The sequence below is a fragment of the Camelus ferus genome, chromosome 17 (genome assembly GCF_009834535.1).
Source record: "Camelus ferus isolate YT-003-E chromosome 17, BCGSAC_Cfer_1.0, whole genome shotgun sequence".
In the NCBI taxonomy this organism is placed as follows: Eukaryota; Metazoa; Chordata; class Mammalia; order Artiodactyla; family Camelidae; genus Camelus; species Camelus ferus.
The window spans coordinates 45,198,830-45,222,028 of record NC_045712.1 but is presented as its reverse complement, the minus strand read 5'-3'; the positions used below and the strand labels follow the sequence as shown (position 1 = coordinate 45,222,028).

Below are 23,199 nucleotides of genomic sequence, written 5' to 3'. Positions count from 1 at the left end.
TAAAGTGAAGAATAAAATCGAGGGGGTAGGGTGTAGCTCAGCGGTAGGGTGCGTGCCTAGCAGACATGAGGTCCTGGGTTCAATCCCCAGTCCCTCCATTAAAACAAACAAACAAACAAACAAACAAACCCGATTACCTCCCCCCACCAAAAAAATAAATAGATAAACAAATAAAAATTAAAACTATTTATAAAAAAGAATAAAATGAAGCTACATTCCCTGGAGTATCCTAATTAGAATGACTTGGAGCCACTATCTACCCACTGAGGTACCTAGTCTCTCTGCTCATATATGCCCTGTCTTTTCTCAGAGTTCCCCAGGTATTTTCTCACTGCTGGTGACAAAATGACTCTCATTCTTTTGTTCCTGTCTTCTCAGCTTCCTTGGCTGTCTGGAGTCTTCAAGAGGAATCCAGGGTCAAGGAGCAATGCTGTCTCCTGAATCCCCAACTGCCTCTCTGAACTTCCAGAGCCTTGTGAGCTGTCACGTGAGGGTGGGGAGAATGACTTCCCTGCAGGTGCTTATCGCACATGGACAGCCGGGTTCTGAAGTAGCACTACAGTCTCAGGGTCGGTCATGGAAACAGGTTGAGCCATAAGTTTAAATATGGCCACACACACCTACACACATGAACACTGCTCTTTAGGCACAGAACACAACAGCTTTTCTAAAGTAAATACAGTCTCTCCACCTACAGCAGCACAGATAAATTTTACCTTTGTTGTACTGAGCACCATAGTAACTAACATAGAGCCATTTACATCTCCATTTCAAAAGAAGCTGTTTTAGAACACTCCCTCACACCATACACAAAAATAAACTCAAAGTGACTTAAAGAATTAAACATAAGACAAGACACTATAAACCTCCCAGAAGAAAACAGCCAAAACATTCTCTGACATAAGTCTTAGCAATGTTCTCCTAGGGCAGTCTACCCAGGCAATAGAAATAAAAGCAAAAATAAACAAATGGGACCTACAATCTTTTGCACAGCAAAAGAAACCATAAGCAAAACAAAATGACAACCTACAGAATGGGAGAAAATAATTGCAAATGATGTGACTAACAAGGGCTTTATTTCCAGAATATGCAAATAGCTCATACAACTCAATAACAAACAAACAAAAAAACAACCCAATCCAAAAATGGGCAGAAGACCTAAACAAGCAATCCTCCAATGAAGACATACAAATGGCCAATAGGCACATGAAAAAATGCTCAATATTGTTAATTATCAGAAAAATGCAAATCAAAACTACAATGAAGTATCACCTCACACCAGTCAGAATGGCTATCATTCAAAAGTCCACAAACAATAAATGCTGGAGAGGGTGTGGAGAAAAGGGAGCCCTCTTACACTGTTGGTGGGAATGTAGTTTGGTGCAGCCGTTATGGAAAACTGAATGGAGATTCCTTAAATGATTAACAATAGAGTTACCATATGATACAGAAATCCTACTCCTGGGCATATACCTGGAGGGAACTCTAATTTGAAAAGATACATGCACCCCAGTGTTCACAGCAGCACTATATACAATAGCCAAGACATGGAAACAACCTAAAGGAACACAGACAGATGACTGGATAAAGAAGATGTGAGATATTCATATCTACAGCTATATCTAGACACACACACACAATGGAATGCTATTCAGCCATAAAAAAGAATTAAAATAATGCTATTTGCTGCAACATAGATGGACCTGGAGAATGTCATTCTAAGTGAAGCCAGAAAGAGAAAGAAAAATACCACAGGTTATCACTTATATGTGGAATCTAAAAAAAAGACACAAATGAACTTATTTACAAGACAGAAACAGACTCACATATATAGAAAACAAACTTATGCTTACCACGGGGGAAAGGGGGTAGGAAGGGATAAATTGGGAGTTTGAGATTTGCAGATACTAACTACTATATATAAAATAGATAAACAACAAGTTTTTATTGTATAGCACAGGGAACTGTATTCAGTACTTGTAGTGTCCTGTAATAAAAAAGAATATGAAAACGGATATATGTACGTATATTTATGACTGAAACATTATGCTGTACACCAGAAATTGACACAACATTGTAAACTGACCATACTTTAATATAAAATAAAGTAATTAATTAATTAATTTAAAAAGAAGCCGTTTGCTTTACTTTTTTTAAAAAATGAGATTGGTGTAATTTATCACTTTCTGTATTCTTTTCATTTTAATTTTTTTTGGTGTTGACATTTTATCATTTAGAGTGAAGTACAGAAACCTTACCTTCTTTTTCCTTTACCCACCCCCATTTATAATATAATTGTCTTAAATGTTTCCTGTCCATATACTGAGTCACATCAGACTATGTTCCAACAAACAATTTTAAAAACTCAGTAAGTTGATTATATTCATCAATATTTTTACCCTTTTATTATTTCTTCTTCCTGATGTTCCAGGATTCCTTCTTTTATAATTTTCTCTCTATTTAAAGAACTTCCTTTAGCTTTCCTTTTAGGGTTGGTCTAATGGTGACAAATTCTTTTAGTTTTTCTTGTTTTCTTCTTCATTCCTGAAGAATATTTTCACTGCATGTAGAATTCTGCATTCACAGTTCTTTTCTTTTAATGCTTCAAATGTTATGTCACTTCCATTTGGCCTCTATGATTTCTGATGAGAAATCTGAAGTCATTCAAATTATTTTTATGCTACTTACTTGTAGGCATCATTTGTCTTTTTAAGATTTTTTTCTGTCTTTGTTTTCAGAAGTTTGATTATGATGTGTCTTGGAATACATTTGGGTTTATCCTATTTGGGGTTCAATAGCTTCCTGAATTTATGGGTTAATGTCTTACTGCCAAATTCAGAAAAATTTTGGCCATTATTTTCTTGAACACTTTTTCAGTCTCACGCTCCTTCTCTTCTCTGGAAACACTTGTTACGATCCCACGGGTCCCTGAGTTTCTCTTCATTTTTCCCCTTCAGCCTATCTTCTTTCTGTAGTTCAAGTTGGGTAGGTTTTACTGATGTAACTTCAAACTCACTGATTTATTCTTCCATCCTCTTCCAACTGCTATTGAGTTCTTCTGGTGAGTTTTTTATACTTTATTATATTTTCAGTTCTAAAATTTTCTTTTGGCTCTTCTTTATAATTTCCATTCCTTTGCTGAAACTGTCTATTTTTTCATTTGTCTCAAGCATGCTCAAAATGACTCATTGAAACACTTCTTATGATGGCCTCTCTAAAATCCCTGTAGGATAGTTCCAATGTCTGTGTCATCTTGGACCTGCCATCTGTCTGATTGTCTTTTCTTATTCTAGTTGAGACTGTCCTGATTTGTGGGAAAAGGGTTTCTTTTTTAAATTAGTTCCAGACATTTTGGTTATTATGTTATAAGACTCTGCATCTTATTTAAATCTTCAGTTTCAGCAGGTTTCCTCTGACACCACACCAGTGAAGGAAAGGTGATGTTGCCTTTCACTGCCAGGGGGGAGTGGAGGCCAAGCTCCCCACTTGGTCTCCACTGACCCTTTGGAGGATGGAGACCTTTTTAACTGGCTGATTAGGATGAAAGTCCTGGCTCCTCTGAGCTCCTCTGACACCACTCCAGTGTGGGGAGAGGCAGGGAGGAGGATGCCTCATTCCAACGGGGTGAGGATAGAAGTCTAGGCTCCCCAATCAGTCTCTGTTGACAAGGGTAGGGGTGGGGCCTCACTTTTTCCTGAGGCATTTGGCTGCACCAGGGCCATTATTGTCTAAAAGTTTTCAGTCTTGCTAAACTGCCCCCTTTCTTGTCCTTTGGCTAGAAAGAATGGGTTTTTCTTGGACTTTTTTTTTTTTTAATCTAAATTTGTTGGCATTTCTAGGTTGTTAGCTTCTCCAGGACCCAGCTGAGAATATGAGAGAAAAAGAAAACCTAGGGAACTCAATGTACGTCAGTCTTTGGGTCCTGAGGTCCCTGGCCATTCTGTTTTTTTGCTTAACCTTTCAGTCTTTTCTTTATTTGTTTTTTAAAAAAATTTTCCCCCATATTTACCAGGTTTTTTTTGTTTTTGTTTTAAACATTTTTTTATTGAGTTATAGTCATTTTACAATGTTGTGTCAAATTCCAGTGTAGAGCACAATTTTTCAGTTATACATGAACATACATACATTCATTGTTACATTCTCTTTCACTGTTAGCCACCACAAGATCCTGTATATACTTCCCTGTGCTACACAGTTCTTTGTTTTAAATATAACGTTCAGGGTTTTTAGTTGTCCTTAGTGGAAGGAGTAAGGAGAAGTGTGTCTATTCTATCTTGCCCAAAACCAGAAGTTTCTTTAGTTTACTTTTCATACCTAAAGACTCAGTTGGGAGTCTTATCAGTTGTATTTAAATCCCAGCTGTGCCATCTTGGATAATTCTTTAAGTCTTTGTTTCCCTCTCCCTAAAATGAGGATTATACAAGCATTTGCCTCATGGGATTGTAGTGAGGATTGAATATATATGTGTATACATACATACATACATACATATGTGAATATATATATATTTATATATACATAAAATCAGCAGGCACATATCAAGTGCTCAATAAAGCACTGAGCTTCTATTATTTACAATGGCATAAAATAAACATCTACTGGATAGACTGTCCCAACCCATGGGTTAGCAGGCTGTAGCTTCCCTTTTCAATGTTTTGTGCTATCCGGTATATTCCAGGAGAAGGTATCTCAGGTCCACTCCTGAATTAACCCACAGTTGAACTCAATCTCTCTATTGCACAGCACCTTAAGGTCTCAATCCTCAGCGTCAAAATCAGGCCCTTTTCTGCTGGTCACCATCTCCTATATCATAACTGCTCCAGGTAGCTGCCACGCTCCACTGCCTCACGTGTTCACAGAGGTCTATCCTTAGTTTATCCCCAAACACCTCATATATCAGGCTTACCAAAAGTTTTTTAACACATGTTGAGTATTAGCACAGAGAAAATGGAACTTTAAAAAAAAATGGGGGGTGTGTGTGTAATTAGGTTTATTTATTTATTTTTTTGATGGAGGTCCTAGGGATTGAACCCAGGACCTCATGCATGCTAAACACATGCTCTACCTCTGAGTTGTATACACCTCCCACCAAGAAAATGGAACTTTAAAACTTTAAACTTTATCAATATAAATGGCCATACTACAAAATCTTCATTATTTTGTACCAACTAAAGGCTCCTGAAAGGCTCTTTATAGCTCTTACAACCTAAAAAGCAAATAGACAAAAATTACAGTTTATAATTTTTAAAACAACAGTATCTTCTCTTGTCCCTAAAACACTAGGAATAATGATCCTACACACTTTTTACAACAAAGGAGTATTAAAACCATCTTTAAAAATAATATTTTCCCCTGTGTCTCTTTAACAAGAATTCTAACATCTTAAGGCATAATTAGATAGCTCTAATTTACGTAACTCAATATTCTCCAAATAAAGATACATCTTTTTTTAATGTGTCCAAGAAATAGTCACAAAATGTGGTTTTAAGTCAATAAATTTCAAAAGTAGTAATAATACAGGGAGCATTAGTTTTTAACAGTATTATTTGTGTCTAATGCAGTTAAATTAGAAATTAATAACAAGACTACACCAGCAAATCATAAACATTTTTTGGATCAAAGAAGAAATTGAAACTGAGACATTTTTTGGATCAAAAAGGAAATTGAAACTGAAATTGAAGCTGGATTTCAAATAGAAAAACATCTGAGACACCTACAAGGCAGTGCTTAGAGGAAAATGCAAAGTACTAATGCCTACATTAATTAAAACAAAATCAAGATTGACAGTAAAATAATTAAATATGCAAATCAAGAAATTAGAAAAACGCAAGAAAAGAATCCTAGTGATATAAAAATTAACAAATTGAAAATAAAAGTAGAAATTAAAAATTTTTTTAAAAGGTGGCAGATCTGAGAAATAAATCGAAAACTTAATTATTCAAAAAATAAAGGAAGCTTAATAAACCATATTTTAATTTAGCTGATATAAAAATAATGAAATAATAAATACATAAAGTAAGAATGTATATGAGAGAATTAAATAAAGATACAATAGAAATTGAAAGATTCAAGAGAGACTACCTTGTATATTGCTAAAAAATAAATTTGAGAACTCTCAGGGAGAATGAGAGATTGCCAAAACTGACCTTAGAATGGATAGAAAATATAAATAGACTGATTACTACAGAAAAAATTGGGAAAAATACTAAAGAGTTACTCCCCCAAAACCACCCTCCCACAAACACTGTCACTGAAAACTTGTACCAAACCTTTAAGAAATAATGATTCTGTGCTTCTATATTTAAAGCATGGAAGGAAAAGACTTCTAAATTTTTAATGAAGTGAATATAGCCACAGATATCAAATAATAAAACTTATGAATATGTATATAAAAATCCAAAATTGCATATTAGCAAACAATTAAGGAGTACATTACAAGAATAATACAACTTCACTAAATGGTATTTACTCCAGGAATGGAAGTATTTTTCAATAATTCACCATTCACTAGAGAAAAATTGGGACAATCATATCATTTCCACAGGTGCTAAAAAGCATTTGATGAAATCCAACATTTATTTTTTATAATAGCTATTAATAGGAGGAATAATAAGATGGATTATTTAATAAATTATATTGAGATATCTGGCTATTTACCTGAAGAAAAAGAACTGGATTATTGCCTTTCAATTTACACAGAAGAAAATTACAGATGCATTAGATTAAATGTACAAAAAAAAAGGTAAACTCACAAAAGTAGTAGGAAAAAAATGTGGGAAAATTTCCAAAATAATTTTGAAGCAGGGAAGAGCTTGTCCAGTACTAAACAAAAATCAAGAACCAAGAGGGGAGAGTATAGCTCAGTGGTAGGGTGCACTGGCTCTACCATGCACAGGGTCCTGGGTTCAATCTCCAGCACCTCCATAAACAAATAATTAAATAAACCTAATTACCTCCCCTGCCAAAAGAAATTTTTTAAAAAAATCAAGAACCATAAAACAACAGATTTATATATTCAACTACCTAAAAACAACAACAACAAAGAATTCTGCATAGCACTGAAAGTTCATAAACAAAGGAAAAGGATAGATAATAAATTTGGAAAAATATTCATATTTCAGAGAGTTAATTTCCCTAATATATAGAGTGCCTACAAATGACTAATAAACAGCAGAATCCAATGCAAAAATGGAAAAGAAAAGGAAATACTGAATGGCTCTTAATGTATAAGTACATGCATAATCTCACTCATCATGAAAGATACCATTTTTTACGTATCAGACTGGCAAACAAAACATATGGTGACACATCATGCTGGTGAGGATTGGAGAAACAGTCATTCTGTATGTTGTCAGTGGTAGTGAAAACTGATTTAACTTCTGTGGAAAGCACTTCAGAATCATCTGCCAAAATACAAGTGCACGTACCCTTTGACCTAGAAATTCCACTAATAGGAATTTATCCTACAAAAGTATTTGTAATTTATATTTCACATAAACAAGGATTCACTCTAGCATTGCTGTATATATTTGTTTTATTTATATATTTCTATTTCTATTTCTATTTCTATTTCTATTTCTGTTAGTTTACCCAAGACACTGGCAATCCTGGCTACCTCTTATGAGTGAACTCAGGTGCCTGAAGGAAAGATGCAGGAAGGAAGCTTACTTTTCACTCTATATTCATGTCTCATGTCAGGTTCCCTAGACACAGAGCCTGAGAAAGGGATTCTTGTATATGTGCTTTCAGGAAAAAGGGCATATGGTAAGCAGGATAGGGCAGGGATCAAAAGCTAAGCAAGGATATGTCTTACCTGGAGTCTAGCTTCTTTCTGCCTGATACCTTGAGGAGCTCTGGAGTGTGAACTTGAGACAAAGGGGGTCCAGGCTTTCATGTCCTTCTGAGTCAGTCATTGGCTGTGAGCAGGAGGGGAGAGTATCCTCTCAGGAGAAGTGGCTCCTATTGGCCAAAGGCAGTTCTCTAGAGAAGGAGGCAGCACTGAGTAATCCTTCCAGCAGCCAAGGAACTAGATCAGAACAAGAGATCTAGGACCAATAGGTAGTCTACTACAAACTCATGGCACTGTCTGAAATCTGTAGAGTATGTATTTACCTCTTCCAAAAAAAAAAAAATCAATTAAAAAAACCAATCTTACAGAATGGTCTCTTTTTGTGGTTCGTCTAGATTCTAAATTCAGCATGAATGCCAACATTTAAACAGTAAAAATTTAGCCTTAGAAGTCCCTAGCAAGGCTCCAATTTGGGACAAACATGTTAGTCAATTTTTCCACCAGTATTGGGACAGATTGTGTTTTTTTGGACGAGCACCACATGAATAGTTGGCTTGCATTTAGGTGACCTTCTGTTTGAGAAATCCACAGGTTTAAACACTGGACTCATATTCATTGAGGAGAGTCCCCAGAATACAAAAATGAACTGAGGGTGGAGTAGATTTTTATCTCCTTTCCCAGGCTCACTCCAGGACTGCATGGTAGAGAGATCAAACTTATCATTTGTCTCTATCCTTTATTTTTCCATACTGAATGTAGTTATGAATGTATATATGTTGTACAGGAAAAATTATCCAGAAATTGGACAAAAGGCAAAAAGACAATTAGGTGAGCTTTTAATATCATATTAGAGCATTTTCTTGTAGACTCACCTGAGGATCATCTCTCTCAGGAAATGTAACTTTGGCTAGCAATTGATCAGAGCCTAGATCTCTCACAACTCTGTAAAGTTAGAAGTTAACTTGTAAAAACTGGTAAGGTCTGATTTTTCCCCCCTAATCTGGTAGAGAAGATAACCTAAAGGCTATGGGTTTACTGCCCTGTAGGAGATGCTTATTCTTTTGTGTTTGGCTTATAAAATTTTCAAGTTTTATCCATGTTGTAGCATGTATCAGAGTTTCATTCCTTTTTAAGGCTGAATAACATTCCATTATATGTGTGTGTGTGTGTATGTGTGTATGTATATATATACACACACACACATCACATTTTGTTTTATCCAAAAGGAGGACATATTTTTGTGGACATTTTATTCTTCAATTTGCCTATGAATCAGTTATTTACTTCTATATAAAAAAACCTACCCCATAACTAAGTATGTTAAAATAACAACTCTTTTGCTGGAGAGGATGTGGAGAAAAAGGAACCCTCCTACACTGTTGGTGGGAATGTAAACTAGTGCAGCCACTATGGAGAACAGTATGGAGATTCCTTTAAAAGCTAAAATAGACTTACCTTATGATCCAGCAATCCCACTGTTGGGCATTTATCCGGAGAAAATTCTAATCCAAAAAGACACATGGGAATCTAAAAAAAAAAAAAAAAAAAAAAAGTAGACACAGATGAACTTATTTACAAGATAGAAACAGACACAGAAAACAAACTTATGGTTACCAGTAGGGAAAGGGGGTGAGAAGGGATAAATTGGGAGTTCAAGATTTGTAGATACGAGCTACTAAATATAAAATAGATAAACAAGTTTCTACTGTATAGCACAGGGAATTATATTCAATATCTTGTAGTAACCTATAATGAAAATGAAAAAGAATATGAAAAGGAATATACGTATGTATATGTATGACTGAAACATTATGCTGTACATCAGAAATTGATGCACCATTGTAAACTGATGATACTTCAATAAATTTTAAAAAATAAATAAAAAGACACATGCACCCCAATGTTCATAGCATCACTTTTTACAATAGCCAAGATATGGAAGCAACCTAAATGCTCATTGACAGATGAATGGATAAAGATGTGGAAAATAAATACACAATGGAACGCTTCTTAGCCATAAAAAGGAATGAAATAATGTCAATTACAGCAACATGGAAGAACCTACCAAATGAAGTAAGTCATTCAGAGAAAGATAAACATAATATATCACTAATATGTGGAATTTGAAAAAAAATGACACAAATGAACTTATTTATAAAACAGAAAGAGACTCATAGACATAGAAAACAAACATGGTTACTGAGGGGAGAGTGGGGAGGGAGGGATATATTGGGACTTTGGGATTGGCAGATACAAACTACTATGTACAGAATAGATAAACAACAAGGTCCTACTGCATAGCACAGGGAACTATATTCAATGGCTTGTAGTAATCTGTAATGAAAAAGAATATGAAAACGACACTGGGACATCCACATGCAAAAGAATGTAGTTGGATCCTATCTCACATCACATACAAAAATTAACTTGAAATGGATCAAAGACCTAAATGTAAGAGCTAAAACTATAATACTGTCCAGAAGGAAATATAGTTGCATATTTTCATAGCCTCAGATTGGGAAATGGATTCTTAGATATGATATGAAAAGCAGGATCAACAAAAGAAAAAATGGATAAATTGGATTTCATGAAAACTAAAAGCTTCAAGTGTCATGCTTCAAATGACACTGTGAAAAAAGTGAAAAGACAATCCACAGAATGGGAGAATATATTTGCAAATCATATATATATAATTAGGGGTTTATATCTAGAATATATAAATAACTCTTAAAACTCAATAATAAAGATATAATAACCCAATTTTTTAAACGGGCAAAGGATCTGAACAGACATTTCTCCAACTGAAGATATATAAATGGCCGATAAACGCATAAAAAGATACTCAACATAATTAGTCATCAGGGAAACACAAATCGAAACCACAAGCTACTACTTCATACCCACTAGGATGGCTATAATAAAAAAATCAGATAGTAACACTGTTGGTGACAGAAACTAGTCACAAAAGATCACAGATTGTATGATGGAATTTATACGAAATGTCTAGAAGAGGCAAATCTACAGAGACAAGAAGTAGATTATTGTTTGGACTGGGAGGAATGGCTGGATAGGGAGATCATAGCTTAAAGGTACAGAGTTTCTTTGGGGTGGGGGTGACAAAAATGTTCTAAAATTAACTGTTATGATGGTCGCATATATCTGTTAAACATATTAAAAACCACTGAATTGTACACTTTAAATATGTGACTTATATGGTATTTCAATTATGTATCAATAAAGCTGTTATCTTTAAAAGCTCATATATTGTATGATTCCAAGTATATGAAATGTCCTGTAGGCAAATATGTAGAGATGGAAAGTATATTAATGGATTAAAGTGATCAAGAGAAGAGGGAGGACCAGGAATGACTCTTGCAAGGTATAGAGTTTCTTTTTTTTTTTTTGGTGGTGGGGAGGTCATTAGATCTATTTATTTATTTATTATTAATTAGTTGGGTTTTTTTTAATGGAGGTACTAGGGATTGAATCTAAGACCTTATGAATGCTAGGCAGACACTCTACCACTGAGCTATCCCCTCTGCCTTTACTTTCAATAAATGTCTATAAAATATAAATGCAGTGAACGTTGCAAAGGGACTTAACATGTATTTTACATATTCGGTTGTGCACCATGGTTGGATATCATAGGCTGAATGTTTGCAAAAAAGGGCTCTACTGTAACCAAGTTAGATTCAAATCCATAAACAGATTGGCAAAATATCTATTTATTAAGAGGAAAACTGCATCCTACAGAAAAGAGCCAAGTCCATAATTCTGTAATTGAAAGCACTATTTAGAGAAGAGAAAGACGTTTTAATGATCAGGAAACATGAAAAAAGTGTAAAATTTGTTTGTCTCAAAATAGCCAAGCCTGGACATATTTCACAAAGTTTCCACCAGAAATGGGTTACAGAGCTGAAAATTAATGCAATTGAGGCCTCGTTTATAAAAATGAGGCAAATCTCAGTTCCCATTCATTATCTGTTATAAACAGTGTCTTAGTGTGATTCTCCACACTCAGTCTGGGGTAGTCTGAAACTGGTAGTGTGTCCCCTGGACTCCTCTAGCTTGTCCATCTAGGTATCTTCCCAGGACTGCACTTTTCATGTGACCTGTCATTCACTCCTTTCCTACCACCCCTCCTGGGCAACCTGATCAACAGCACCAGGATAATGGAAAGTAAAGACTTCGGCACATCTAGTGATTAAGTGCATTTATTTTAAGCATGGCCATCTCATAACGGAATGAACCTCTCTAATGAGGGAAATCTCAGGCAAGAGAAAAAGCTGGTATATTTTGGTAAGGATTACCTCTAGGTGCCCCTCAAATACTGTTGTGAGTCTTGCCCTGTAAGGCAGGCTCCTCTGAGTCTGGCTTTTTTCCCATGTGCTGCAAAGAAGCTAAGTGAAGGTTACCCTACCAGGCCCACCAAAGTGTGTGCCTAATCTTCCCAACTAACCCTTTATCACTCCCTTCCAGGAGAGACCCCCACCCCTACCCCCACCCCTCAGACACCGGAAGGATTCTGTTTAAGTTTCCTCAAGGAGTCTTCAGAAACAATGTTGGTGGGCAGGAATTTGTTCTTAAGGATAGCTCAGTGGATGATTCCTCTTGTCAGTAATAATTTTGTTACTTTCGGTATGTTTCTGGACTTGGGCTCCCCCTTGTGGTTCATAGGATACGGCTATGACATAGAAGATACAGGAAATTATATTTGCATTTTTGCGGTTGCAAAGATTACTTAGACCCTTGTAGAAAAATGATTACAGCTGAAGGAATCAATAATTTTTAAGGAAACGTTGTAAAGACCTACGTTAATTTACTTAATCCTGAATTGTACATGCATAAAGACCCAATGTATGAGAAATTATACCACCTGAATAAAGAAAATCTGGCTTATTCATCCTTCCAAAAATAATTATCCGCATTCATTGAGTGCCTACTATGTTTCAGGTACTGCTACACACATTATATGTAAAGAACCAAGTAACTTTTTATTATGGGAAATTTCAAACTTAAGAAACGTTCATAAAAGAATCTCTATGCATGCATTACCCAGCTCACTCACTGTAAATCATTATCATCAACATTTCACCATTTTGCCAAATTTGTTTTATCATTCTTCTCCCCTATTTTTTTCCCTGGAGTATCTAAAATAAATGCCAGATGTCTTATAACTCAGTCATACATAACTTAAGTATGATCTTAACTTTAAAAATATATTAGCTATTTTAGTCTTCAAGAGCGAATACAGTTATTACTCCCAGTTTTACATACGTATAAACTGAGGTTACTGAGTGATTCAAACCCTGGAGTCTGACTGCCAACCTCCAAGATGGCCCCCGACCCCTGCCTCCTGGTATCTGTATCCTGTGTAGCGCCCTCACATGTGATAACCAGGGTTGGTCTGGAGACTAAAGGCATATGGCAGAAGAGATGGGATGTCACTTCCGAGATTGGATTCTGGCTTCTGTCTTGGGTGCCTCTCCCTTTTCTGGATCATTCACCAGCAGCCCCGTGGAGAGTTCCACCGGGTGAGGAATGCAGGCCTCTGGCCAACAGCCAGCCAGGAGCTCAGGTTTGCCCACACACCCCTGTTTGAGCCTTGAAATGACTGTAGCCAGGGCTAACAGTTTGACTGCAGCCTCATGACAGACCCTGCGCCAGGATCGCCCATCTGAGCCACTCCCAGATTTCTGGCCCACAGAAATTATGAGATAATAAATATTTGTTGTTTAAGCTGCTGTATGTTGGGGTAACCTGTTATCTAGAATTAGAGTACTAACACAGCCTGTGTTCTCCACCACTGTTGGACTCTGCCCCCAAATACAAGCCTGTGATAGCTTTTGCTTTGCTGCTACTTAAAGACAATGCTGAGGCAGCACAATAAACAGGGTAAGTTTAGGGAGATTAATATCACACATACATTTCACTGTTACTCTAATCTGTGCGTGGTGAATATGGCAACACTTTAATAAAAGAGATAGTTAATTAAACCAAATATCCCACTGTTCCTATCATTTCCATATCAGCACAAACTAATCTACTTCATTCTTTTAGAAAAAGACTGTATTTTCTATTAGTTATTAAACCAACACATATTAACTGCGATTGGATCGTTTCGTTTTTCTTTTTTTGCTATTACAAATGATGCTTCATTGAACATCTGCATACATCCTATCTTGAAGAACTTTTGCAGGTAAAGCCTTATGGAATATTTCCAGCAGTGAGCTTGATAGGCTAACGGTATGAGCATTCTACGTTGACAGCGACCGCCAAATCACCCACACAAAAGCCCCACTAGTTACAATACCATCAATCCATGTCTTCCCACACTTCTGTTAGAACTAGACACCATCAAACATCTACATTTTGGCAATCCAAAAGGTGTTAAAGATCTTCCATTGTTTGGATCAGTATTTCTTCACCTCCGGATGAAGTCAAGCCTCTCCTTATGAGTTTACTGATCATTAGTATTTCTTTTTCTCTGAACTGTCTGTCCTTAGAAGAGCTCTTTGTAAAGTGCGGACATTAGCCTGTCAGATGTGTCGCTAATATTTTTCTCACTCATTTGACTTTCGACTGTTTATGATTTATGGTTTTTGGACTTTAGATACTACTTAGTAAGGCTTTCCTCATTCTGCAGTAACAAATATATGTTTCCAGGCTTTCTTCCAGAAGTTTTTGTTTTTCATTTGTTACAAACTTTGCTCCCTCCAGAACTTAATTTGGATTGGATTAAATTTATATGACAATTTATGAAGAATTTAGACATTTAACATATGTAGTCTCTTGAGCCAAGAAATGTTATGTCTTTCAATTTACTTACCTTCTTTTATGTGTCCAAAAGAATCTTGAAGGTTTCTTCATTTAAGTCCGAGATCTTTTTTATTTGTGAATGCTTAGGTATTTGATCAGTTTATAGTTTTTAAAATAAAGTGGTTTTGTCCATGAAATTTTCTCATACTAGTTATTGATTAGGGATACTGATTTCTATATACTAAATGTATAACCTTCCATTTTGCTGAATTATATGATTGCTTCTAATGGTTTTTAGTAATTCTCTAGCTTTTCCCCCCCAGATATATATTGCAAACACTGTCGGTGTCTCATGCAGATTCCCTTTACAATGTTGACTACTAACTACTCACAGTTGCCCCTTCTCTGGAGAACTGCCTTTGGTTGGATGGGAGCTGCGTTGCCTGGGAGACAATATTCCCCTCCATCCGACCAAGCAGCTCATAGTCAATAACTAATGACTTGTTGATTTGGATGAAAAATAAAAGCTGGCCCCCTTGTTTCAAAATGGTACCAACTAACTCTGTGGTGCCATTCATGCTCCAGAGCTCTCTGTGGGATCAGGCTGAGGCTGGACTTCAGCTGAGACTACATCCCTGCTTAGTTCCTCTCCCTACCTTGCCCTGCTCTCTCACTACATTTTTCCAAAGAGCACTCCTTCAGATTCCTTAAAAAGCTAAAAACAGAGTTACCCTATGATCAAGCAATCCTACTCCTGGGCATACATCTGGAGAAAAATATAATTCAAAAAGATACATGCACACCAATGTTCATAGCAGCACTATTTACAATAGCCAAGACGTGGAAGCAACCTAAACGTCCATCAACAGATGAATGGATGAAGAAGAAGTTGTGGTATATTTATATAGTGAATACTACTCAGCCATAAACAAGAATAAAATAATTTGCAGCAATATGGATGAAACTAGGGATTATCATATTAAATGAAGCAAGACAAAGAAAGACAAATAGCATATGATATCATTTATGTGTGGAATCTAAAAAAATGATACCAATGAACTTACTTACAAACAGAAACAGACTTTCAGACATAGAACACAAACTTATGGTTACCAAAGGGGAAAGGAGGGGGGAGGGATAAATTAGGAGTTTAGGATTAGCAGATACAAACCACTATATATAAAATAGATAAAAAACAAGGTCCTCCTGTTCAATATCTTGTAATAACCGGTAATGAAAAAGAATATGAAAAGGAATTATATATATATATATATATATATAGTATATATATATATATATATAGTATAACCGAATCACTATGCTGAACACCAGAAACTAACCCAACATTGTAAATCAACTATACTTCAATTAAAAAAAAATACAATAAAATAAACAAAGAGCAATCCTTCAATAAATCACATGCTTGTGCATCCCTGTCTCAGGCTTTGCTTCTAGGAAACCCAATCAAAGGCAATATACAATTCTATTGATTAAATGAACATTTCTTAGACAAATGTTACTGGGCATCTGTAATGTGCTAGCACTTTCTAGACAGGTATCTGAACTTACCAAGTTCCCTGTCTTGTGGAGCTTACATTTTAGTGGGAGATGCTGACAACGAACAAGTAAACAAAAAGATAAATATATGACAAAGAGGATAAGAAAGCAGTGTGTGTGTGATGGGGTGAGGATACTTTTAAAAGAGCACTGAGAGAAGGTATACTAGTTACCTTACTTTTGGTGCAAGTAAACAGAAAACCCAACTCAATGTGGCTTAAGCAAAAAGGAAATTTATTTTATCACATAACAAAAAGCCTGGAAGTAGGAGAGCTTCCTAGTTAGAAAAATTAAAATATCACCAAGGAATCAGGTTTTTTTCTGTCTTCTTGTTTTGCTACCCTTGGTGTATCAGTTTTGACCTGCAGACAAAAGAAACAAAGGTTCTGAGGCAGAGTTAAGTGTTAAACTGCAAAGAGTAGTCTGGAGACAAATTTAGTGTAAAGTCTTGGGGGTTTACTCACTTATAGGTATAAAAGAGAGAATTCAGCCTTCTGAAGACTGCCCCTGATCAAGGGCAAGGGGGTTCTATAAAAGGTAGAGGTCACAAATTTTCACAAAGAAAAATGATTTCTGGGTTGAAACAACTCCTTTGATTGCCAGTCCAAAGTTGGTTGGTTATAGTGGAGCTGGATATAGCTGACTTGTATGCCTCAAGTCAGTTTTCTGAAAAGCAGCTGCTCTGGTTCCTTCTTCTGGGAAAGCAGTTGCTCAGACTCCTTGCTGTATTACTGGCTCAGAGCCATGCAGTGAGCAAGTCTGAATGCATATATTCAAGGTTCAGCAAACATTTCTTTTATCACTTTCCTCATGGTCACAAGATAGCTGCAGCAGTTCCAGAGGTCAGATCCAGAAGAGGGTATCTTGGGTCATGCTGTAATAGCAATTTATCAAGCTTTCAATACGTTCTTTCAATAGTTAAGACTAGGTAGGCTAGATACAATGTGCTGGATTCAGAATGCAATACTCATTTTCCCCCAAGCCATGAAGCCAAAAAATATTGGTCAGAATGAGAATCATGGTGACTCACAGTTCTAAAAAGGGCAGATTGAATCATGAAAGAACAAAAGATTCTGAGTAAATTTCCCAAAGAAATATCCAATTCCATTTGCATCAGACTATCTTGTTGTCTCAGTAAATGTTGTTCAGGAGCTTTGATAACATGTTGAATAATCCCTGAATTCAAGGGCTTTTGTAATCACTGAACATTTTAAAGAGTTATACGTCTTTGCACTGCCTCCCCTAACCTATCCATGTTAAGTTCTGTCTAACTATACTACTTGAGGAGGAAGCTGAGCTTTCAAAAAGCACACTTCTGGAAAAGAGTAGGAACTAAAGGCCAGGAGTTCCAGCCCTTTCTTCTAGGAAAAATAATGGATTTTATTTCAACTGATTGCTAATAAATTCACTGTTTACACCCTGGGAAATTTGCCCTGAGGCTATTGCAATACATGGACTTGAGGGACTTTTGAAGCTATTTCTATGGTGGAGCTACCATGTACTTACCTTGTAATGTTAAAAAAAAAATAGTTAGGGGAAGAGAGGAGAAAACCTGAGGAGATTGTTAGCCTAGAAAAAGTGCTGAAGGAGAGGGGAAGGTCTAGGGACCACACAGACAGACCAAGCCAGTTTCGCAATTTTACCTGGGGCCAGGTTGAAATGGTTGACTTCAAAGCTACTGCAACTGGTTGAACCACATCTCTGTCCTAACTCCATAACCTCTTTGGCTATAAGCTTCATTCATAATTGCAACTGGCTTGTCATTAGTTAGTTTGATTCTTCTTCTTAAATCAGTTTCTTATCAAGTCTACCTTCCTAGTTTGGTTTATGCTTTTGTCTCCTTTTCACATAAGCAATGCTATATCTCTTTCAAAAGATTTAAGCACTTTATGGCCCGGTTTACATTCTGGTTAACTGGTTATAGAGGTTGTACTGGCAGACCAGATAAAAACAGCTGGCAGAACATTTTTGCTGAGTGTCTGCTGTATGCCAGCAGGGGATGAGACAGGCAAGATAGCCCTTTGCTTAGAGTGGTTAGCAATTATTCTTCATTGCTACTGGAGTTGGTAGATACTAAGTCACTTAGGAGACACCATTTCACAGTCAGTAGGCATTCATGAACAAACTGTATTGTTTTAGGGGTAGAATTCAAAAGAAGGAATGTTGTGCCAGCCTCCCCCAGCTTTTCAGAGGAACTTGGTGCTTTTTCTCAAGATATCCATCTCCATCACAGAGTGAGGGCACAGCAGTGGGAAGCTTGGGTCTGGATGGGATGGCATGATGCTGATACACTGGGTAAGTCCACAGTACATTATCTTTGGTTGCCTCAGTCTTCCACCAAATATTTTAAAAACTTCAATTCACATGTGGGCACTTGCATTCATTCTTTTATTTATTCATCTAAAAATATCCATTGAGCACCATTTGTGGATAGATGAGAACTATCGGCATTATTCTCAAGATGGAGGCTTTCAGGAAACCTCTTTTCTGGGACCTCTACAGGCTGACTGGCTTTAGCTTGAGATGCTCTTTGCAATAAATGTTATGTTCAGACGTCTGAGGTTTGGGATGGGCTCCCTCAGCTTCCTACAAATGAGGACTACGGTTGTAGAAAGGAAAATGGGATGTTTCTGTTGAAATCTTGATGATATCCTGACCATGGATATATTACGACTAGAAAGACATTCATAAGGAGGAAATGATATGCTGGTGGTTGTATATTTTCAGGCATTATCTCTTGACTGTGATGTTCCTAGTGTCCTCCAAAGACCATTTTCCTTGATTAATGTACCCTGAGACCCAAGCTACCAAGTGCCAAGACTCCCTGCCATATCCTCATTTTGACTCTCTTCACTGTGGAAACCTGTAGTGATCAACTGTATCCTCATTGTCCTAGGTGACCAGTTGTGTAACCATCTTCCTCACTTCTGCTGACCACCATCTAAAAGACACAAGTGGCCAAACTGCACAAGATACTCAATCTACATCCAAGCTCAAACAAAAAAGGCATGGATTTCTTTGCTTAATTGTTTTCTCTTTCGGTTGTAAGAATGAATCTTTATCCATTCAATAAATTGTTGAGCCTCTTTATGTATAAGCTAAATACTCTGCCTTTAGAAGTAGTTTCACTGGTAAAAGCTTCTCTTCAGAATATTTACTCCTGTATGTGTGGGGGGTAGCAAGCTTCCAAGATGGCCCTCCAGTGATGCTCACCTCCAGTTCTCCCCAAATTTTTTGTAGCACCCCCTCCCATATTGTATCAGGATTGATCTGTAATGGTATGTGACTTCCAAGGCTTGGTCATAAAAAAACATTGTGCTCTGCCTGGCTACCCACAGGAACTATAATATAATCAAAGTTCATTATTTTAAGCCACTACATTTTGGGGTAATTTGTTATGCAGAAGTAGTTACCTAAATATGGTATGAGGCCAGAGTTAATCCATTTGAGGCTTTAAAATGGGGTTTAATGGATCAAAATGATTTGCAACAATAGAAATAAAAAATTATAATTGTATATCACAAAATTAGTTTAGCAAACTATCTAGCTTTTAAAAAGTAATTTAGCTCTTATTGCTAAAGATACCATGAAAAAATGATTTTTCCTACAATAATCAACATATAGGAAATATATAGTGAAGTTAAATACGTCAACTTTATAGGAAAAATTACCTGAAGATTTTAGAAATTGTAATAGATGGAGCCTGGCTTAACAAATTTTAAGAAGATTCTTAAAACAGTTACTAGTAAATATGAAAGAATATCAAAAAAGAAAATTTAAGGAAATTGATTTCCAATTTTTCAAAATTTAAGAATCAGTTTTCTTCTCTTAATAATAGCTATCATTTATTAAGTCCTTACAATAATCTTGTGAGGAAAGTATGATGCCTAAACTTGAGCTGAGGAAACTGAGGCTTGGACAATTTAATTTGTTTAAAGTCATCCAAATAGTAGGTAATTGAGCTAGAATGTGTCTCCTTATCCTGTACTTTTCCCATTACATAGAAAATGATTTCCATTATCCTTCCATGACAGGACATTTTTCTAAAATTAGTTTTTAGGTTTGATATGTGTTGAATGTCATTTAAGCGACCACTACATATGGAAAACAAGCAGACTGAACAGATACTTATAATTTGGGCTTAAAAAAAAAGTCCTACTCTTAAGTGAAAAGAAAGGGGTTGGTCTTCTCAGTTATTCAAAATTCCTCCATCTTTTATCTATTCCTTCCACTCATTAATTGCTCATCTTGTTTACCATGGATAATTGTAAAACTGGTGAGAACTTAAGCTTACATAGAGAGCAAGTAATTACCCACTAGTTAACATTTAGTTGATAAAGATACCCTTTCAAAAATATTTTTATTGGTGTATAGTCAGTTTACAATGTTGTGTCAATTTCTGGTGTACAGCACAATGCTTCAGTCATATAGGAACATACAAATATTTGTTTTCATATTCTTTTTCACCATAAGTTACTATAAGATACTGAATATAGTTCCCTATGTTATACAGTAGAAACTTGTTGTTCACATAAAGATACTCTTATATGTAACATATGACCCAATATACTTTATACATAACAAGAAATATTCCCCAGCTAACATTTAGCTAATACACTGATGTCCTTTGCTTTTTCTTTTTCTTCTTCTTTTTTTTCCTTCTTCTTCTTTTTTTTTTTTTTTAACATAGCAGATGTGACCTTTTGATGCTTGGTAATCTATGCATCAGGAAACCTCACAAGTGCTCATCTTAACCATGACATACCCATATGAATTAATAAGTTTTCTCTTACTTTTTTAGTTTTCCTACTCTGAGCACTTTATATAAAGCAACCAGTGTCTACTCTGTAAGTGCTTTTGTGAGTAAAATTGTCTATTTAATAAATATAGCATGACCATAGTATGTATTTTGTGATTCCATTTCTATAAAGAACTTCTGTCCTTTCTATACAACGGAAGATAACGTGCGTTGCTGAAATGCTTTGGTATTTGCTTGTGAATTTGGCTTTTACTTTCTCTCAATGTGTTGTACAGTCTTCTGTACATTGTCCCACATTACTTCCTCTAGGAAGGGCCCATATTTTAGTTTTTTTACATCAATCACAAGTAAATACTTTGAAATACAATCCTATGCTGTGATACTAACGTAGTTTAGAGAAATAAAAACATTTTTTCCACAGTGTTTGAGACCATAAAATGTAATTTAAAGACTTTTTGTTGAATAATTAATTCATTTAACACGAGACTCCTCCTCCTCCATCTTTCCTTCCTTCCTCCATATTTACCCCATCAGCACCAATCCACCCCTTACTGCCAGCCTCAGCAGATGTGCCTTTTTGCTCGACGTGTGGAAGTATGTGCTTGGCATTGTCTCTCCCATCTCCCTGTGGACTCTGGTTCATCATTACCCCTTTCATTCCTTTGGCTTCATTCTCTCCCTCTCTGCTAGCTTCTGGCCTGCTGCTTATAAGTGAGTTCAAAATTCCCAGTCTGATAATAAAACCAAAATATCCCAACCTGAGGAGAAAATCAAAGACCTCTCTGCAGAAATTAACTTAAGAAGAAGTAGAAAACATTAGGGGTCAATAACTAGCAGAAGAAACTGAAAAAAATTAAAGAAAAAATCATTAATTAATCATTAATGATAGTAACTACATTCTTTGGCCTTGCTAAACATTCAGCTATGTTTAGGTGCCATGCTGAACACTTCACATAAATTATCTTATTTAATCCTCAACAACAATATGAGTTAGAAGTATCATTAAAATGTTAATACCATTTTACAGAAAAGGAAACTGAGGTTTAAAGTTGCCCAGTGTTAAACAGCTTTACTTATTTCACTTCTTGGAAAGAGCTGGAGTGGGACCCAGGTCTGTTTTATTCTCTCGGCTGTGTTTCTTCACTTGGCCTAACCAATTTAATGTGTGATAATGCAACACCTTTTTGTGTCTTTTGATGGAAGATAATAAATAGCTTTCCAATTTTCTTGGGAAAATGCCTTACTCTTTCAAACCTGTACTATACAAAGATGCAAAAATCTTAAAATTTGGCAAAATAAATCCAGGACCGTATTAAAAAATTAATGCTGTCTTACTCAAGAGAGTTTATTTTAGGAATATATGTACATAAATCACATACCTGTCCTGTACCATCATAGGTCATTCCCGTCAATGGTCAAATATTTTCACTGGAAACCGTACACAGAGGCTCACACTTAGATGCAAGCAACTCCCTGCTGACATGCAAACACCCATCCTCTTCATTTTCTGCCATTTTCACTTTCCATCCGCATGGACTCCTTAGCTTGGGCTTTCACACCACCAGAACTGCCCCTGATGATATCAAATTCAATGATCAATTTCCTTTCTTCTTTTTTTTTTTTTTAAGTTTTTTTGGGGGGAGGGTAAGGTAATTAGGTTTATTTATTTATTTAGGTTTAATGGAGACACTGGTGACCAAAGCCAGGATCTCGTGCATGCTAGGCATGCACTCAACCAGTGGGCTATACCCTCTCTGCAAAGATCAACTTTCATTCTAACAGCAATTGGCATGCTTGGCCATTCCCTCCTTTTTGAAATATTCCCTCCCCTTGGTCTCCGGTCCACCCCTTTATTATGGTTCTGCCCCTGTGGTTCTGGTGGCTCCTTCTGTCTCCTCTTCAACATCTTTCTGAGCTCCAAACACTGGAGGGACCCTGCCTCAGGTTTGAGAGCTCCTTTTTTCTCTGTCCACCTCATGATCTCTTCCAGTCCTGGTTTTTAAAATTTTTTATATTTTAAATTAGTTTTTATTTTATTGAGGTAACAGATACACATTTCTATAAGAAACTTGTGAGAGGATGGAAAAAAATATATAGATATATATACGTTGGTCTCTGCCCCCAATTCTTCTGACACAGGGCTCCTAAAACCCTTGAAATTTCCTAAGTGATAAGAACGCTAGGAGTATCTCTTGTTTTAATATTTGTCTTTGACCCCGTCCTGACACAGGGCTCCTAAAACACTGTTAAGAGAATCAAACAAACCGGGGTCCTACTCCAGGGGTCCTACTGCCTTGCAAATTCCTAAGGGATAAGAGCCCTAGGGGCATCTTTT

At 36.3% G+C, this 23,199-nt stretch overlaps 1 long non-coding RNA gene across 2 annotated transcripts in view; it reads right to left on the bottom strand.

Annotated features, from left to right (window-relative positions):
- Positions 1-7,795: 7,795 nt before the first annotated feature.
- LOC106730199 overlaps positions 7,796-23,199 on the bottom strand; it is a 32,205-nt gene continuing 16,801 nt past the window's right edge. Inside the window, exons 3-5 of one of the 2 annotated variants that reach the window (XR_004312398.1) lie at positions 22,244-22,437; positions 9,245-9,316; positions 7,796-7,980 (exon numbers count right to left, since the gene is read on the bottom strand). This is a non-coding gene — a long non-coding RNA (uncharacterized LOC106730199). Of the gene's footprint in view, positions 7,981-9,244; positions 9,317-16,318; positions 16,468-22,243; positions 22,438-23,199 lie in introns of those variants that run through there. The other variant, XR_001366637.2, reaches the window with a different exon arrangement.